Source organism: Giraffa tippelskirchi, chromosome 7 (assembly GCF_054371585.1).
Source record: "Giraffa tippelskirchi isolate mGirTip1 chromosome 7, T2T-mGirTip1v1.2.pri, whole genome shotgun sequence".
In the NCBI taxonomy this organism is placed as follows: domain Eukaryota; kingdom Metazoa; phylum Chordata; class Mammalia; order Artiodactyla; family Giraffidae; genus Giraffa; species Giraffa tippelskirchi.
This window is the reverse complement of record NC_137281.1, coordinates 153,364,181-153,384,196: the sequence shown is the minus strand read 5'-3', so window position 1 is coordinate 153,384,196 and position 20,016 is coordinate 153,364,181. Positions and strand designations below refer to the sequence as shown.

The following is a 20,016-nucleotide window of genomic DNA, read 5'->3' as shown; positions in this document are numbered from 1 at the left end:
GTCAGGAAGATCCCCAGGAGAAGGAAACAGCAACCACTACTGTATCCCTGCCTGGGAAACTTTGCCAGAGGAGCCTGGAGGGCTACAATCCACGGGATTGCAAAAGAGTCGGACATGACTTAGCAACTAAACAAGTCCCCAGTACCAGGTTAGTAAATATCAAGTAAAACTGAAATAATGCTGGAAGAATTGTAAGAATATAGGAACACACCCTCTCTAAGGTCAAGCACAAAGACAAGACCTAGAGTAGAGGATGAAATAGCCACCGGGTAAAATCCTCTGACAAACCCGCTCCTGTCCTAAGCATAAATGATCCTAGAGGAATATGAAGCCAAGGGTGTATTGAACTTATTCATAGCATTCAGTTCAGTTCAGTTCAGTTCAGTTCAGTCTCTCAGTCGTGTCTGACTCTTTGCAACCCCATGGACTGCAGCACGCCAGGCCTCCCTGTCCATCACCAGCTCCTGGAGCTTACTCAAACTCATGTTCATTGAGTCAGTGATGCCATCCAACCAACTCCTTCTCTGCCGTCCCCTTCTCCTCCCACCTTCAATCCTTCCCAGGATCAGGGTCTTTTCTAGTGAGTCAGTTCTTCCCATCTGGTGGCCAAAGTATTAGAGTTTCAGCTTCATCATCAGTCCTTCCAATGAATATTCATCAGGACTGATTTCCTTTAGGATGGACTGGTTGGATCTCCTTGCAGTCCAAGGGACTCTCAAGAGTCTTCTCCAACACCACAGTCCAAAAGCATCAATTCTTTCTTTATAGTCCAACTCTCAGCTTTCTTTATAGTCCAACTCTCACATACATGACTACTGGAAAAACCATAGCTCTGAATAGATGGATCTTTATTGGTAAAATTAATCAACCTTAAACACAGCACAATTCTGGATTAGATAAATCCCATGGACAGAAGAGCCTGGCAGGCTACAGACAGTGGGGTCACAAGAGTCGGACACATTTTAGTGACTAAAGTATCACCAGGCCAAATCTTGAAACTAAAAGTCAAGTAGTAAAAAAGGCAAGCTCGTTTCTAAGAATAAGAAACTATCTCCATCACTCTTTTTTTTCCCTAAATTTATTGAAGGATATTATATATAATTATATATTGAAAATATACAACACAGTGATTTGACATACATATACATTACAAAACAATTAACTTTACATTACTCTGTCCGTCTACACAATATGACCCAATTTCAACACCAACAATAAAATGAATCAATCAGAAAGCATGAAAAAATGCACTGCCAGTAGACAAAGAAATCAACATGGTTGGATTCAAATACAACACATATGTTGAAATAAATCACAGAGTATTGAAAATAACTACAAAATAAATTCTCTAAACAAGAAAATGAAAATATGTAAGCCACCTGAGAACTTTCAATAGAAAAATAGCAACTATAGGGAAGAATCAAATTAAATTCTGAGGGCAAGGCAGGAGCACAGTAATGGATAAAAGAACGCATTCAAAGATTTCATCAGTAATCTTGACACAGTTGAGAAAAGTATCGGCGGACTGGAGGATAGGTCAATATAAATTTCCCAAAGTGAAACACAAGGAAAGGGGGTTGCAGGGGAAGAACAGGGCATTCAAAAGATGTGGGACAATGTCACAATTCTAACATAACATGGATATAATTTTAATCCCAAAGCAAGAGAAAAATAAGGCAGACTACATATTTATAGATTTAATGTTGAGAATTTTCCAAAATTAATGACAGACAAGTAACAGATTCAAGCAACACCAAGCAAGAGAAACACCAAGAAAAACAATCACCTAGTAATCCCATATTTAAACTGCTGAAAACGCTTCAAGGCAGAAAGGAGAAAGAAAACATGTACACTACATACTGTTTCACACACTTTACATACAGAGTGGGTCAGGATTGCACCAGACCCTCCAAGAGAAGCCACGGAAGCCAAAAGGAAATAAGGGGACATTTCACAGTGAGGGAAGAAGAAGAAAAAGCAAAACAAAGTCCAGAAATTTATAACTTAATATATATATGTAAAATTTAAATGAAGAAACAATTTTTTCAGATAAACAGCACATTTGTGGCCATCAGACCTAAACTATAAGACACGCTGAAGTGGTAAAAGGAATTCTGTAGGTAAAAGGAATGTGGGGCCAAGCTTAAATCTGGATGTACACAAAGACATGAAGAGCTCTAGCAGTGAGCTAACTGGAAGTATTAAGACTACAGTTTTCTTTCATCTCCCTCAGGCACATCAGCACAAAAATTCCTCAAAGTGTTAGCATATCAAATCCAACAATATCTAAAAAGGATAATATGTCACAATTGAGTGGGATTTATTCACAAGGTTGATCCAGTATTCAAAAATTTGTGTCCCTATGCATCAGATAAAACCCATAGACATTTACAGCACAAATAATGAACCTCAAGGAATCTTTGATGTCCTTCAACTGAACAGGTAAACGGGAATCAGTCATACTATGGGCTGCTCTTCAGGAAATAGAGGAACAAATCATTGGTCTACATGATATGTATGAATCCCAAATGCATTTTGTTAAATGAAAGACTGAATAATATATATGATTTTATTTATGACATTCCAGAAAACAAAACTATAGGAATAGAGTACAGACTAGTGATGGTCAGGAATTGGCCATGTGGGATTGGGTTGATTACAAAAGGGCAGAAGGAGATTTCTTTGGGTTCCAAAGTTGTTTTCTATCTTAACTGTGGTGGTGAATATACAAATCTATGAACCTGTCAAAACCCACGGAATTATACGCCACAAAATGAATTTTCATTGAATGCACGCTTTTTTGTTTTTGCTAGCATATAGACCTATGATTGGAAAATCCTTGAACTCCTTCACAGATCTTAGAAACCACTACCAAAGAACTTTTCTTTTTTTTTTTTTAATTGAAGAGCATATTTAAAGCAAATTCCATGTTCTCATTTGGTCACAGTGTCCAGTTATATATGGTAAAGGATGAGAGTACTTACAGAAAAATCATTATTTCAGAAAACAGAAGGAATTCAGGGTCAAGATCGGTGGCTCTTCTAATTGAATGCTAAAGAGTCCACCTGCTGGTGCAGGAGACACGGGTTCAAACCCTGGTCCGGGAGGATCCCACATGTTGCAGAGCAACTGAGCTCATGCACCACAGCTACTGAGCCTGCGCTCTAGAGCCCAGGAGCTGCAACTATGGAGCCCATGAGCCCTAGAGCTTGTGTTGGAACACGAGAAGCCACTGCAATGAAGCCTGCACAAGGTAACTGGAGAGAAGTTACCACTCTCCGCAACTAGAGAAAGGCCCACAGGGCAACAAAGACCGAGCACAGCCAAAAATAAACAAGTAAACAAATTAATTTAAAAACTCAAGATAATGAGGCTTTGAACTTTTATACTATGCACCTAATCACATCCACTGATATATGATCATCTGACTTAGTTCAGGCTACTGTAACAAAATATCAGACTGGGTGGCTTGAACAATAGGAATTTATCATAGTTCTGGCAGGCTGGGAGAGCCACGATCAAGGTTTCAGCTGATTTATTTTCCCACTGAGGACTCTTCCTGGCTTACAGAAAGTCAGTTCATGCTCTGTCTTTACACGGTGGGGAGAGACTCTGGGGCCTCTTCCTGTTCTTATAAGGACACTAATATCATCATGGGGGACCTACCTTCAAAACTTCATTCAACCTGCTTATAGTACCAAAGACCCTACCTCCAAATACCATCACATTATGGGTTAGGGCTTCAGTATACAAATTTTAGAGACACACAAACATTCAGTCCATAAAGCACCATAAAGTCCCATAAAGGACCATTCATCAAATATATAGTAATTATGTAGACAGCTGGTGTGGTAGTCCAGGTGGAATACTATTACCTATGATAGTAAGACATGCTACTAACAAGTAAAGGAAGACAATTTACAGACAGAGTTGAGAGTCAAAACTTGAAATACATCAGCTTGTAGAAATAAACCCTTCAGTGAGACATGAAAGGCGGCCTGCTAGGAGTATTTTAATAGAATAAAGTCCTGGAACATAGATTTTAATAACATTCAACTCACTTCTTAATTAGGTCAAATCAGTAGAAATATATGCAAATTTATGGGTTTTCAATGAATTTGGCAGTAAAAATCTAATCCATCATTTGTAGAAGGAACACATTTGTGCACAAATAATTGTGTATTTATCTTAATCCTGTTATTATACAATATTCACATTGCCATAGAAAGACTTTAACTTCAGATAATGATGATGATTTTGCTCTATAGAGGTAATTTAAAGGCAAGTGGGAAAGGAGAAATGTAATGGTAACTTGGGTCATAAAACAGCATCATTATTGCAACTTGACCTGAGAGGTTCCTGTTTCAACAATTCTTTTTTTCTTAAACATGAAAGAGGCATCTTGCATGCATTTGTTGGATACTTTTTATGTCCACATGTGAGAGAAAAAAAAACACTGTTACAATGAAATATGTATACTTGTCTTTTTTGACATTTATATGTGTGTGTCATGAAAGTGAAAGTATTAATCACTCAGCAGTGTCCAACTCTTTGTGATCCCTTAGACTGTAATCCACCAGGCCCCTCGGTACACAGGATTCTCCAGGCAAGAATACTGGAGTGGGTTGCCATTTCCTTCTCTAGGAGATCTTCCCAACCCAGGGATTGAGCCCAGGTCTCCCATATTGCAGGCAGATTCTCTACCATCTGAGGCAGCAGGGAAAATGTCCTTGTGTGTATAATGACAGTCATAAATGTGGTCATACAATCCCTTCTTTACTTCAAATTCTGCTCTCAGATTTTCCTTCCCTCCTGCCTCCTACAGGCAGAGAAAACAATACAGAGCCTCTCAGGCTGATGGAGAAACAGAATGTCTGCATGGCTGGATCAGATCCAGTGGGGGAAGAGTTCTTAGAAATTGGGTAGACTGTGTACACACACACACACACACACACACGGAAGGACTTTGAATTTTAAGCATAGCAAAAGTCAATGCCTACCTTACAAAGGAGAGAAATAAGACATTTTACATTTTGAATGGTAATTCTAGTTGCTGAGTGGTTTATGCTTAATAGATAGGAACAAGGATAAGTAGGTAACCAAGTTAGAAAATTACCGCATTAATCCAAACAGGGCTGGGGTCAGTGTGGAATCTGAATATGTGAAGAGAGCAGTGAAATTTGAAGGTAGAGTATGTAGAACTTGTGAAAGAACTGAATGTCCCACCATTTTGTCTTTAGTCACACTGATGATCTGACTTAAATGCTGCTTCTACAATCTTTGCCTACATAAATCCAATATACTCATTAGTATCCAGCTCAAATTCCCTTCCCATGAGTCCTCAGACTACTCTGTTCTATGATAGTCACATCTTCTCCATAACTCATACCTTTTATTTTCTAGCATGTCTCAAACTGTTGCTAAATCCCACAGCCAAAGACCAACAAGAACCAACTGAGAGATGAAAAAAGTTAAGATTACTAACTTGCTGAAAAAACAGAGGATACCCCAAAGAAACCATAAAATGTACCACCAAATAGAAAGAGGACCTAAGGATATAACGGTTTTGAAAAGGGGAGAGTTTCGGTAAAATTTAAATGATGCAACATTTTATTTGGAACAAAATGAAGCAGCCCTTATGTGTAAAGGTTTAGGCTTAGGCTGAGAACCAGGACTCAGTGTCCCATTTCCTTGGAAACTACAAGTTAGGAAGAGGTGAAATTTTGTGTCCAAAAGCCTTTTGTCTTAGACTTTGAAGCTGACTGAAAATCAAAGCTGCCTCTCCATAGCAAAGTGACCCAAATAGCTAGGATCTTCCAGACAAAAATGAGATGGTTCCTTTCTCACCAATATGATTTGAAATGGCAAAGTTGGTAGCAGTTTATGATTTTAGATGTTTTTAAGACTACATCTCAATAACAAGTAAACGCAGTTTCTATGGATTTACACTGTGTATTATGGAACTCTGGTGTTCGGTGGGAGGTTATTGGTCGTTTTTTTTCTGAGAGTGACAGGGCTGCTGATTATATTTCTCATAAAATTTTTGGCAAATATTTTTTTTAAGTTATGTGAAACTAGGGCTTCCCAGGGAGGAGGGCATGGCAACCCACTCCAATATTCTTGCCTGGAGAATCCCCATGGACAGAGGAGCCTGGCGGGCTAGAGTCCATGGGGTCGCAAAGAGACAGACACAAGTGAGTGACTAAGCATAGCACAGCACAGGGCTTCTCCGGTGGCGCTAGTGATAAAGAATCCTCCAGCCAATGCGGGAGATGCAGATTCCATCCCTGGGTTGGGAAGATCCCCTGGAGTAGGAAGTGGCAACCACTCCAGTATTCTTGCCTGGAAAATTCCATGGGCAGTGGAGCCTGGCAGGCTACAGTTCATGGGACCACAAAGATCCGGACGTGACTGAACAACTGAGCGCAAACACACACCCATGAACCTAAGAATAAACCTACCTAAGGAGCCAAAAGATGTGTACTCCAAAAACTGGAGGGCACTGATGAAAGAAGCTGAAGATGACACAGAAAGGTGGAAACATATATCATGTTCTCGGGTTGTAAGAATCCACTTGTCAAAGTAACTATACTGCCCAAGGCAATCTCAGATTCAATGCAATCCCTGTCAAATTACCAACAGTCTTTTTCACAGAATTAGAAGGAAAAAAAAAAAAAAGCAGGAAACATAGAAGACCCTGAATAGCTAAAGCAATCTTGAGAAAGAAAAATGAAGGTGGAGGAATCAGCTTCCTGCCTCAAGACTATATTACAAAACTATAGTCATGAAAAATATCATAACTGGCACAAAAGCAGACATATAGATCAATGGAATAAGATAGAAAATACAGAGATAAACCACATACCTATGGCCACCTAATCTGTGACAAAGGAGGCAAGAATACACAATGAAGAAAAGTCAGTCTTCAATAAGCGGTGCTGGGAAACTGGACAGCTCCATGTGAAAGAATGAAGTTAGAACCTTCTCTAACAACAGATAAAAAAAATAAATTCAAAATGGATTAAATATCTAAATGTAAGACCGGATATCACAAAACTTCTAAAGGAAAACCTGAGCAGAACACTCTGACATTAAATTGCAGCAATATGTTTTTGGATCTGTCTCCTAGAGTAATGGAAATAAAAACAAAAATAAACAAATAGACATAATTAAACTTAAAAGTTTTTGCATAGCAAGGAAACCATAAACAAAATGAAAAGATCACCTATAATATATAGAAAATATTTGCAAACAATGTTACCAACAAATGATTGATTTCCAAAATATGCAAACAGCTCATACAGATAAATATTAAAAAATGAAAATAAAAAACGGGCAAAAGGTCTATACAGACATTTCTCCAAAGAAGACATACAAGTGCCAATGGACACAGGAGAAAATGTTCAACATTTCTAATTATTAAAGAAATGCAAATCAAAACTATAATGAGGTATTACCTCACACAGGTCAGAATGGCCATCATTAAAAAAGTCTACAAACAATAAATGTTGGAGAGGGTGTGGAGAAAACAGAACTCTTCCACACCATTGGTGGGCATGTAAATTGGTGTAGCCACTATGGAGAACAGTATGGAGGTTCCTTAAAAAACTAAAAATCGAGTTACCACTTGATTCCAGAGATCCCACTCCTGGTATACATCTGAAGAAAACTATAGTTTGAAAAGATAAATGTATTCAAATGTTCGTTGCAACACTATTTAAAACAGCCAGGATATGCAAGCAAAGTAAATGTCCATCAACAATATAAAGGAGTTATTTTACATACACACACACACACATACACACAGTGAAATATTAATCATCTGTAGAAAAGAATGAAATATGCCATTTGCAGCAACATGGATGGACTTAAAGAGTATCATACTAAGTGAAGTAAGCCAGACAATGAAAGACAAATATCATGTATTGCTTTATATGTGAAATATTAAATGATACAAATTAACTTATTTATAAAACAGAAATGTACTAACAGACCTAGTAAACAAATTTATTGTTTTCAAAGAGGAAAGAGGACAGGGGATAAATTAGGAGTTTGGGATTAACATATATATACTACTATATAGATTATAAAATAGATAACCAAGAAGGACCTACTATATAGCATGGGGAAATAGTCTCAATATATTGTAATAACCTATAAAGGAAAAGAATCTGAAAAACAATAGATATGTATATGTGTAACTGAATCACTTTGCTATACATCTGAACCTAACAACACTGTAAACCAATTATACTTTCATGAAAACAATGTGAAAACATGAAATGAAGAAATAGAGATATACTAGGAAATTGTGTGCTAAATCACTGGTGAACATAAAAGATGAACTTGGGATATTTTCCCACAATCTACTAATCAGAAGGTACCACTATGCATCTTTGAGTGTATGTTATCTATTCCAGATATTCCCTCCCCCAGAATATCTTCATATTTACAGTATTTACATCCCTTAGAACAACTGTTAGAAAGATATTCAAGCATGAGTTGCACTGTGGATTTACTAGAACTACATTCTCCAGACATGTATTCTAGGGTAAACATAAGGTTTAGTTTTCTGGAATTTCTTGTTTCAGTTCAGTTCAGTCACTCAGTTATGTCTAACTCTCTGTGACCCCATGGACTGCAGCACACCAGGCTTCCCTGTCCATCACCAACCGCCGGAGTTTACCCAAACTCATGCCCATTGAGTCGGTGATGCCATCCAACCATCTCATCCTCTGTCGTCCCCTTCTCCTCCTACCTTCAATCCTTCCTAGCATCAGGGTCTTTTCAAATGAGTCAGCTCTCTGCATAAGGTGGCCAAAGTATTGGAGTTTCAGCTTTAACATCAGGCCTTCCAATGAACACTCAGGACTGATCTCCTTTAGGATGGACTGGTTTGATCTCCTTGCTGTCCAAGGGACTCTCAAGAGTCTTCTCCAACACCACAGTTCAAAAGGATCAATTCTTCGGTGCTCAGCTTTCTTTATAGTCCAACTCTGACATCCATACATGACTACTGGAAAAACCATAGCCTTGACTAGATGGACCTTTGTTGACAAAGTAATGTCTCTGCTTTTTAATATGCTGTCTAGATTGGTCATAACGTTCCTTCCAAGGAGTAAGCGTCTTTTCATTTCATGGCTGAAGTCACCATCTTCAGTGATTTTGGAGCCCAGAAAAATAAAGTCAGCCACTGTTTCCACTGTTTCCCCATCTATTTGCCATGAAGTGATGGGACCGGATGCCATGTTCTTAGTTTTCTGAATGTTGAGTTTTAAGCCAACTTTTTCACTCTCCTCTTTCATCAAGAGGCTCTTTAGTTGTTTTTCACTTTCTGCCATAAGGGTGGTGTCATCGGCATATCTGAGGTTATTGATATTTCTCCCAATAATCTTGATTCCAGCTTGTGCTTCATCCAGCTCGTTTAGTTAGTGATTATTGATCTATTACATATATTAGCTTCATAGGGCTGCTGTCAAAAGTTACCATAAACTCCATGTCTTGAAAACATGGAAATTTATTGTCTTTCTGGTCAGGAGACTAGAAGTCCAAAACCAGGTTATTGGCAGGGCTGTGTTCCCTTCAGAGGCTCTACAGGGATTCTGCTTTTTGACTCCTCCGGTTTCTGATGATGAGGCATTCCTTGGCTTGTGGCTGCCTCTGTCTCTGCCTTATCTTCACATTTACCTCTCCAGTTTGAACTGTGGTGTTGGAGAAGACTCTTCAGGATCCCTTGGACAGTAAGGAGATCCAACCAGTCCATCCTAAAGGAAATGAGTCCTGAACATTCATTGGAAGGACTGATGCTGAAGCTGAAACTCCAATACTTTGGCCACCTGAGGTGAAGAACTGACTCATTTAAAAAGACTCTGATACTGAGAAAGATTGAAGGTGGGAGGAGAAGGGGATGACAGAGGATGAGATGAATGGATGGCATTACCGACTCAATGGATGTGAGTTTGATAAGCTCCAGGAGTTGGTGATGGACAGGGAGGCCTGGTGTGTTGCAGTCCATGGGGTCACAAAGAGTAGGACATGACTGAGAGACTGAACTGCACTGTACTGAACTGAATCTTATTTATTGTGTATCTGTTTTAAAACTCTAATATAAGGAAACATATTGTTGTTTTTATATTTAGTGTCCAAACTCATAATCCAGGATAAACTCTTTCAAGGTCCTTAAATTAATCCCATTTTTTGACATGATTTACTCTCTTTGCCTTATCAGGCAGTAGTTCATAGTTTCCAGAGATTAGGATGTGGAAATATCTTCTTCCTCTGTGTAGCCCACCACACATAATTTTCTTGTAAATGAAAAATGCAGGAGAGGGAGGTGGGCGGGTGGTGTAGGAGGAGGGGGACAGACGAACGTTTCCCTGTGGCCAATTCATTATGATGTATGGCAGCAACCATCACAATATTGTAGACTAATTATCCTTCAACTAAAAAAAAATTTAAAAAATCCAACCATGATCTACGCTTCTAGTCGTTTTACTATTTAAATAGTAATTTGATCATATTATCCTTATTAATTGTCCAAGAATATGCTTTGTGCTCACTATTTCAATTAAAGCATATGTTAGATCTTATAAACCATCACTATTGTTCTGTTAATACAGGTCCCAAATACTTATTTGGAAATGCTAATGCTAACACAACTCACAGTTGGCCATTATTTAATGTGCGGCAATGTGCTTTTCTTCCGGTACACAGCTCTGAACATTGACAGCTGATTGTTTATACATAATGAAGCACCTGTATTATATATACATAGTTTATAACAACAGTGATTTCATTCTTTCTTACGTGTATCTCTAACACAGAGTCAAAGGTTCCTTCCACATCCGCTTTATTCCGGGACCAGAGCTGAAGGAACCACCACTAATAAGAACACACTGATCTTGTGGCACAAGAAGCAGACTCAGAGAGAAAGGCTTGGAGGGCTGTTACTTGAGAGCAACACGCATCACTTTAGCTCACATTCAATTTGCAAAAACACGAAACATGGCCAGTTTGGAAGGCAACAGACACAGGGTGCATGAGAGAAGAGTCGAGACAAGTACGATCTTCTCATATGGAGATACTACCAAGATTTTTTTGATTAACAACTCAACCATATCTAGCTCCTGCCTCAAAAAACTCACTCATGTATTTGTTCTTGAATACATCCTTTCTGATAAAGCCTTGGCTCAACTGTCTTGGTCATGGCAGACTTTCTATACTAAATTACAAGAGTAAAGGGAATGTGGAGTATCATTTTTTATCTTCTAAATTAAAGAAAAAATAAGTTTAGAACTTTTAGTAGTAAAATTTTACCTTATCAGAAATAGCACATGTACCCTTTGTTGTCTGCTATATTCTGTATCCAATTTATCTGCCTTTCAAAAATACCAGACTAGTGGATATGTTTTCCACTGTTCCATCCACAGTCCTTTTATCTTTACCTCATTTAAATTTGTGTGAGGCAATAAACAAACACATGGAGGAAAAAAAAAAGAAAATTATTAAAAAGATCGCATAAAAATTAAGTCATTAACTAAGAAACACCACTGTGGCAGGTTACAGTTCTAATGATGGAAGACATGATTTAAAAATTAATTCAAGTCTATAATACACTGGCAAAAATCTATTTCTCTCTGTGACTACCTTACCATGGATCAATAAATATTCACGAGACACCTGTGGATATGTGTTGCAGAAAGGTATTAAACTTCTAAACACTGGAAACATCACAGCATGCCTGCTTAATATAGTAGCTTTTGCTAAGTCTCTAAAGTGTGGCACAGCAGGTGATGTTAGACCAGGTAAGAATTAAGCAGAATGAATTACAAGATGAACTATTAATCCCCACTGACCATGAATTCCTGGTTAACAAGAGACAGACAAATTAGACTAAATGTTCTTTAACTCAAGGGTATTATTTCTAGCTTAAATAGACCCTTTGATCAGACATGACATTAATCCTCTCTGAAGAAAGGCACCACCGGCCTTTCAGTGACAATAAGTAAATAGGATATTTTCCAGGTGCTATTTTTTGTAGGGTGCCTTTAGGGGAAGAGTGGTAATGGAATTCATCACTTAATGATTTTACGCTCAAAAGTGAACATATCTATAATGTTTTAATCAATTTCAGAATATTTCCCAAATATTAAATTAGAAAAAAATACTGTCTACAGCATTCCAATTACTCATGGATAAGGTCAGAGAGATTGACTAAAGAGGAGATTGTAACAGATATATAAGAGTTGTTGTGTTTAATTTCAATATGTAGCAACAGTATGTGTTAGTCAAACTTAATGAAATCTTAGGTCATAATAAAATACAAATTCTGTAACAAGTAAATAGATACTTTGTTCTAAAAGGTGTTCAGAAAAAGTCTGGGCATAATGCTTTACTCTGGGCATGGTATTTGGAGAGAAACATAAAAATAAAATACCGTCTGGAATCCAGAAGAAGGGAAAGGATGACAGAGAATCTAAATCATGCCATATTTATTCACTCAAAAAGCAAGCACTAAGAACATGTGCTGGAAGAAAGTTAGGAGGAATCACGTATATTTATAGCTAGGACAAGGGCAGATTTAGAGACAGAATCAAGAGATGATTTCTTAAAATTACTAAAGCCTACATAGGAAGGACACTATACTTTTTCTGTGTATCTTCAGAAAACAGAATAAGGACAGAGAAATAGATTCGGACCTTGTATTAAATCATACATCCAACAATCAGATTTAAACAAAATAGAAGGGAATGAAACAGTCTTAAACTTCAGGTGTGCAAGGAGAAAATAAGTCCCTTTTCTTGCATCCTTCAGAAACTGGGAATCGCTTCTTTGGCTGAAATATTGAACTAGATGCCTGAGAGTCTTTCCCAATGATTAGATTCACTGAATTTATGCCAAGTTCTGCAATCACTTTTACATCTCACAAAATAAGAGTGCCAGCAGCAAAAGATGAGGATTGGAGGGCACACATGTGGGGACAGCAGAGTGAAATCACACACAGTGAAGGTGCTGGTTTGAGATTCCTTTTGCTCAGCTCAGTAATTTACACTTCATACCTGCTACGGTAACTATGAAATGTTCCCTGTGGGTACGCAGCCGGAGTTGGGAAAGGAATGTAAGACTGCGAGAATTTTGAGTTCATGCATATAATGATACACCATTGTTTTAATCCTTGCATAGTTAACACCCTCATTATTTCACGTTGTCACTCACGCAAACAGGAGAAGTAGGACAGAGTAGACAGACAGCATTTCTCCACTTGCAAGCTTACTTTCAAAAATATAATCTAATGAAATATAGAACAATGCAATGTCAAAAAGACAATTTGTTATGAAAACAGAATCACACAAAACATTCATCTGTATGTGTTCCTAACATTGCTGATAGTATTTTTATCCCAGTCACTGAGTTTCTAATATATATCTTGCTTCAGCTATTCCAACACATTTGGGTTAAATTCTGAGTGTGCTTTTTCTAATTCTAGCTCTTCCAGGCACAATGTCTGGCTCTCTTTTCTTGAATGTGTGCTCAATTTTGTGTTCTCTGAATCATCTATGTACGTTTTAGTACTATTCCTAAAAAAGACAAAAAAAAAAAAAAAAAAAGATTTCTCACTGTATCTTTCTGGTTTCTGCTTCTAACAGTATTTCTGAGACATTTTCCCTGGATTTCAAAATCAGAAAGGCTATTTTCACCTACAGTCCTCCAGCACCTGCTTCTGAAAACTTCCTCATCATGTTCATGTTATATGTATATTCTCTCATTTTAGTTTCACAGTATCCCAAATTTCAGTATCTTGTCTGAGATAGTACAAAGCTTTCTCTGTGAATCAAGCCCTTGTCTGTTACCATAACCCATGAAGGTCAATATGTACACATATTCAAAGAAAACAAACTGCAAGCCGTCATCACATATTTCATTTGAACTTAAAAATTTTTCTTCTGAAAAGCTTTAATGCAGTTTTTTTTTTTTTTCCAGAACAGCTTTTATTGCAGCCTTTTCCTATCTAGGTAGGTTATTTAAAAATATATACAGGAATGAGTTATTAACAGATCTTGATAATGTGTCACTGATAGAGATGTTGAAAGTTCATTCCACAGCACTGGCAACTTGCTTTAAAAAAACATTTTTGGAAACTTTGGTTTCTGAAGCTGCATTATGAGAAACCACAAGGAAACAAAAGTGAGGGGGAAAGTAGGTTCCCTGAGATATATTTATTTTACTAATCCCTGGAACTCCACATGGTCTAGGACCACAAGAGTTACTACTGCATAAATGAACACAGATGTTCAGTTATGGCTAAAACTGTTGCCTGTTATTGAAGATTATGGGATATTAGTGAGCTGTAAAGGAGATCCTCGGTCACAACCACATACTAGTATTGTTTCTGGATAAAGAATGGCTTTTGTTTGAAAATTAAGAATTGCATAATGGAATAAAGCATTCTTGAAACTCAATGAGACCATTGCTTCCAGTTCCTATGTCCCAGATGTTGCCAGCGTTTGTTTAATCCTTGGTGTTGTACTGCTCTAGGATGCTAAACATGAATAATGATGGTTGTTCCCAAGGACGTGATCAATCTAGTTAGAGAGGCACTGGGGTGTAGGTTTTATTAGTTTAAATTGAGTGAGTCCAGTTCTCACGGCCAAGCACAGCTTCATTGGTGAGTATTGAATCACAGCAATCATGGCAGAAAAAAAAACAACCTTCCTTACTCCATGCTATCTACCTAGATCATGTGTGTCTACATTCTTCATACCCATTACCAATGTCAAAAGCAGAAACAAGAGACACTCATCCCTCCAGTCCTATTTAATTGTCTCTCCTCAACTTTTACAGTAACACATTTATGAAAATATTTATGGTTGTGTTAAGTACTTTGAAATATTCTCAACAACGTGTAATGGTGCTCCCTTCATTCAAAATAATAGCACTATACAAATTTCTAATTCACAGGCTATAAACTCACTCAAGATACAGAACTGTCACGGGGCCCATTTTTAAGCTCAAATGCAAATTAGAAATTTCTTCAGATTATAACATAATATATAATTGTGAATTTTTCAACAAGAAGTTTCCTGTGGTTTAGCAAGGTTTTCCCTATCTTCGAGGTTGCCAGTAATAATCAGAGGTTTCTAATTAGATTTGAGGCATTTTCAGGAAACCTTTTTGCCTTTAATCTTGGAATCATTTTCCAAGGTTAGTTCACATGGAATAAACACTTATAATCATGTAACATTCACTTGGGTTCCTTTATTCTCAAAATATTGTATTTCATTCATCTACATTCTCCTTTTAAAAATGCCATTGTAAAATATTAAACAATATCAATGAATAACTTTAGACTTTACATCTGATGTCCAAATAAGGGTCTATCAATTTCACTTTCATGAAGAGGTTTTTAAAAAAGTTTTACCATAAACTGAAATCAATGTAAAAGTACTTATCAGCATCCTTTGGTTAAACTCATGGTCCCGATCACACGAGGTAGCTAACGCATGTTACTGACACTCTTACATCAGGCTTATGTTCAGACTTCCCATCCTGGCAGTCACATAAACATGGCCTCCAAGTGAAAAGCAGTCAGTGTTTGAAACCACTTACAGTTCTGACCTAGAGATTTTGATCAAAGAAACATTACAAACTGGGGAGACTTCAAAAAGATCTTCAAATGCTTTAAAAAGCAAGCAAACAAACAAAAAATTGCTTTTATGCAAAAAATATTGGTACCTTTCTAGAAGACTATATATATAGCTCAGACACCCCAAACTGAGCATGCCTCTTTCACCAGAATAAGGGACTGTGTCATTTTTCCCTTGGTAAGTAATCACTTACAGAGCATGTCATATACAAACAGAATGAATGTTAAGGGCTCATCCTGGTTATCTGTAGCTTTCTTCTAGCAAATGAACTGATCTGTACATTAACCTTATGCCTCTATTCCTAGCTCCTAAGATTATGTACTTGTACTCAGGAACAAAGTACCTATAGACTCATTCAGGTCTTGTCATTTCAATAACTGAATTATGAAGACTAGATTAGATATAGCTAACAGCTACTAAGCCATGCATGAAAGCTATAGGATTCAACTTTGCTCATTGTCTTCAGATTACATCTAATGTAAAGATCTATGTTTGATTTTTCTTTTCATCCCCCTGACAAGATCATTGTCACTCTACTTTTATTTGCTCTGGTTTTTAAATACTCCCTCCCAGTATGGTGCTAAAAGCTCAGTGTAACCTTCTTCCAATTTCATCTCCATCCAATTATCTTTGCATTGGTTTATACTCACCTCTGAAACTTGACCTGTTTGGCATTATCCATGAAAAAGTTGTCAAACTGTAAACAGCCAGATAATATTTTTAGGCTTGAGAGCCAAATGGTCTCTTTAACAACTACTCAGCCCCTGCAATTATATCACAAAAACAGTTGCAGATCGTATGTAAACAAATGAATGTTGCTGTATTCCAACAAAAATTAATTTACAAAAATAGGCAGCAGGCCAAGTTTAACCCACACACTGCAGTTTACTGACTCCTACTTCAGTGAAACACACTGGACCCCAACAAGTTCACCAAATTGTCTATGAGAACATCAAGCATTTGGACACTAATTTCTCCAGATAACCCCTGTAATGAAAGATTTCTCGGAACTGGTCTCTTTCTCATCACTCTCTCTCCAGCTTTTCTTGGAATATTTGAAATCAAGGTAATACTCTTACCATAAAATTAATATCTTTAAGTGACAGAAAAAAATACATAAATATAATGTTCATCTCATTAGTGAACAGAGTTGATGAAAATACATGGCACGATTTTAATTAACAGAAGCAAGTCACCTCACTTGTATCGTTGACCGTTGCTTTCTTTTTCTAGGCAGATGGAAAAGATTTGAGGCATATTCCTTCAGTGGTTAGCTTTCCATTTCCTTGCATCTTCTGAATAGTAGAAATAGCCAGTTAATTTCTATTAGCCTAATACCCAAGGTCCCTTTTTCCGCAGACACTGATCCCTACTCTCAGGTTACTTTGCTGCCCTGTTGCTATTTACTATCTTCTGTGAAGTCACAGGCTGAATATTAGTTAATGCTTACCTTGTCTACTCTGCACTAGAACCATAGGCATGGCCAAATTCATTCAGCTGCTAAAAAAGGGAGGACATTTTAGTTCTTTTGATTGGCCTGTGCCATCCTTTGTCTTTTTCAATCATATTTCACTCTTAATCAGAAATGTTTCCCTTTCATAACGAATTCTCCAGTGGGCTCTGCAGACCTAGTGTTTCAAACAGAGTGCATTGCTGAGCTACTGACATTAAATGACATACCCATTCATACATATGTAGCATTACTCAATTAATTGGAAGTAAGACTAATTAAGGATTGTTCTGTTTGTTTTCAAATGAGGGCTTAGAAATACTTTTATCCATTTTTAATAAAGGAAACTGTCCTAAGAAACTTAGAACTTGTTTGAAAAAATACAGCACATAGTGCATGCATGCCTGCTAAGTCACTTCCGTCGTGTCCAACCCTTTGCAATTCTATGCACTATAGCTCGCCAGGCTCCTCTGTCCATGGGATTCTCCAGGCTAGAATACTGGAGTGGGTTGCTGTGCCCTCCTCCAGGGGATCTTCACAACCCGAGATTGAACCCACCTCTCCCCCATCTCCTGCATTGGCAGGCAGGTTCTTTACCACTAGCGCCACCTGGGAAGTCCAAAGGACGTAGCAACTATACAAAAGCAAAAGAAGTATATGTGAGTTAGGAGAATGGAAAAAAAAAATCAGAATAAACTGGTAGTTTCCAAGGGTGGGAGGTTGGAAGAGAATCAGTGAAGACTGTTAAAGGATACAAACTTCTAGTGATTAAATGAGTACAGTCTGGGGCTATAATGTACAACATGGCAACTACAGTTAATAATACTGTAATGAATATTTGAGAGTTGCCAAGAGAATAAATTAAACCCTGATCATACACACAAGAAATTGTAATTATGTGAGGTGATAGATGTGTTAACTACTTTATTGTGGTAATCATTTTTCAGTATATACATATATAAAATCTCTACACTGTATACATTAAACTTATACAATGGTATGTCAATTACATCTCAATAAATCTGGGAAATAGATTAAAAAAAAAAAATACTTTGGAACATTTCCAAAAAGTGAAGAGGGACATGAGTGACAAATGTGGAGAATAATTAAAACAAAAACACTTAAAAGGCACAAGTTCTTTGGGAGATCAATACTAGAACTCCAGAAACTAATCCTGGGCACCTGAGATTAAGAATCCATAAATAAGAACTAAAAACTTAGGAGAAAAACTTAACCAAGTAAAATTATATTTCATTACTGAAACAGTTTATTAATCAAGTGATGTGCTTTTGTTTTCTTGGAAGAAGCTAGAAAGGCATTTACCATTAGTAATTAAATCAACCAGTTTTTTTCTTCTGTTTGTTTGTTTCTGTTTTTGTGCATGATGGCACATCACTACTAGTTGTTAGTTGAAAGGAACCTACCATTGGGATTGCCTATGAGAAATGCAATTAAGAACCATCAAAGCCATCAAGAGATCGCATGTGTATAGAATATAAATGGATTACAAAAATTTACAAGGAAATGGTTCCACAGAGGGAGTCTAGTGACACATAACCGTCAGAGCTCAGTCTTTAAATGACTTCTAATTTCTACAAGAACTCTAGGATGGAATTAATTCCATGTAAGTTAATGCAAAACATCTATTTTGTGTTACAATTTGGAGATCTGACACCACATGTGAGCTTTTATGTATTAAGACATTTAAAACAACTGAATCATTAATTATTGAAGGAGTCATGTTAGCAATTATTAGAACTATCCCAGGGCACCAACTGCAGGGCTCTGGATGGTACAACTATTACTGTGTTAGTCACTCAGTTGTGTATGACTTCTTGCAGCCCCATGGACTGCAGTCCATCAGACTCCTCTGTGCATGGAATTCTCCAGGCCAGAATACTGGAGTGGGTAGCCATTCCCTTCTCCAGGGGATCTTCCCAACCCAGGGATCAAACTTGGGTCTCCTGCATTGCAGGCAGATTCTTTACCATCTGAGCCACCAAGGAAGCCCTTAGTCAGGGCTTAAGTCTCCCAGCTCCCTTAGGAGAGCTTTGCTAGAATGAAGGCCACAAACATGATCCCACGTTCAATGTCCCCCTAACTGAATTTAACTGTAATCAACAACTTCCAGGGAATGGTACATTGGAGGGTCCTTTAAATAACAACTCATCATCTCCCGATACCAAATGCTTTGTCACAGTATTCCCCAGGGGTAAGACTGTAGACTTAATTTTAAAAGAACAAGAAAGGAGAGGGGAAAGTATTGGTTGGCTAGGGCTGCCATATCAAAATATCACAGACTGGGTGATTTAACAAAGATTTGCTTTCTCAGGCTTTTGGGAGCTAGAAGGCCAAGATCAAGTGTGGACAAATCTGGTTCCTCTTGAGGCTTCTCTCCTTGGTTTGCCAGTGGCTGTCTTCTCACTCTGTCCTCACATGCATTTCCCCCCCTGTGCACTTGTATCCCTGTTGTTTCTTTGTATGTCCTGATATCATCCTATGATAATAGATAATCATTAGTTAGTGTTAGTCACTCAGTCGTGACCAACTCTTCGACTCCATGGACTGTAGCCCGCCAAGCTCCTCTGTCCATGGGATTCTCCAGGTAAGAACACTGGAGTGAGTTGTCATGCCCTTCTCCAGGGGATCTTCTCGACCCAGGGATCAAACCCAGATCTCCTGCATTGCAGGCAGATTCTTTACTGTTTGGGCTACCCAGAAGCCCCAGATAATAATAGAAGTGGGCCTTACTGATTAAGTTAAAACGATACCAACTAGCTCTTAAGTCCTATCTTTAGATACAATCACATTCTAAGGCTGTGGGAGTTGGGGCTTCAACCAAAAAAACATTTTTTGGGGGTGGCACAATTTAGTCTGTAATAGGAAGAACAACGGAGAAGGCACTGCCACCCCACTCCACTA

General features: G+C 37.8%; 1 long non-coding RNA gene across 5 annotated transcripts in view; it reads right to left on the bottom strand.

The window, feature by feature from the left end:
* The window catches only part of LOC145513671 (uncharacterized), a 793,767-nt gene that overhangs the window by 102,861 nt on the left and 670,890 nt on the right, over positions 1–20,016 (bottom strand). Inside the window, exons 4-5 of one of the 5 annotated variants that reach the window (XR_014059681.1) lie at positions 16,841–16,939; positions 15,238–16,408 (exon numbers count right to left, since the gene is read on the bottom strand). The exons of the other annotated variants lie outside the window; for them this stretch is intronic. This is a non-coding gene — a long non-coding RNA (uncharacterized LOC145513671). Of the gene's footprint in view, positions 1–15,237; positions 16,409–16,840; positions 16,940–20,016 lie in introns of those variants that run through there. 5 annotated transcript variants of the gene reach the window in all.